The sequence below is a fragment of the Cebus imitator genome, unplaced genomic scaffold, assembly GCF_001604975.1.
Source record: "Cebus imitator isolate Cc_AM_T3 unplaced genomic scaffold, Cebus_imitator-1.0 Scaffold228, whole genome shotgun sequence".
Lineage (NCBI taxonomy): Eukaryota > Metazoa > Chordata > Mammalia > Primates > Cebidae > Cebus > Cebus imitator.
The window spans coordinates 1,695,568-1,696,498 of record NW_016107543.1 but is presented as its reverse complement, the minus strand read 5'-3'; positions in this window follow the sequence as shown (position 1 = coordinate 1,696,498).

Here is a 931-nt window from a genome sequence, read left to right as displayed (position 1 = left end):
TTTTTTTTAGATTCAGTTTCACTCTTGTCACCCAGGCTGGAGTACAATGGTGCAGTCTCAGTTCACTGCAGTCTCCGCCTCCCAGGTTCAAGAGATCCTCCTGCTTCAACCTCCCAAGTAGCTGGGATTATAGGTGCCCGCCACCACATCCAGCTCATTTTTTGTATTTTTAGTAGAGATGGGGCTTCACCGATTGGCCAGGCCGGTCTCAAACTCCTGACCTCAGGTAATCCCCCCGCCTCGGCCTCCCAAAGTGCTGGGATTATGGTACTGAGCCACCCAACCTGGCCTGGGCGGATCCTTACTCAGCTCAAGTAATCCTCCTGCCTCAGCCTCCCAAAGTGCTGGGATTACAGTTGTAAGCCACCATGCCCGGCTAGCACCCTGCTTTTAACTAGGTGTCCAGGGGCAGGGCGAGATGGCTCACGCTTGTAATCTCAGCACTTTGGGAAGCCTAGGGGGGCAGATCACCTGAGGTTGGGAGTTCAAGTCCAACCTGACCAACATGGATAAATATCGTCTCTACTGAAAATACAAAATTAGCTGGGCTTGGTGATATATGCCTGTAATCCGAGCTACTCGGGAGGCTGAGGCTGGAGAATCACTTGAACCCAGAAGGCGGAGGTTTAGGTGAGCCGAGATCAAGCCATTGCACTCCAGCCTGAGCAAAAAGAGCGGAAATCCAGGCCAGGGGCGGTGGCTCACACCTGTAATCCCAGCACTTGGGGAGGCCGAGGCGGGTGGATCACGAGCTCAGGAGGTCGAGACCAGCCTGACCAACATGCTGAAATCCCATCTCTACTAAAAATAAAAATTAAAGGCCGGGCGCGGTGGCTCAAGCCTGTAATCCCAGCACTTTGGGAGGCCGAGGCGGGTGGATCACGAGGTCAAGAGATCGAGACCATCCTGGTCAACATGGTGAAACCCCGTC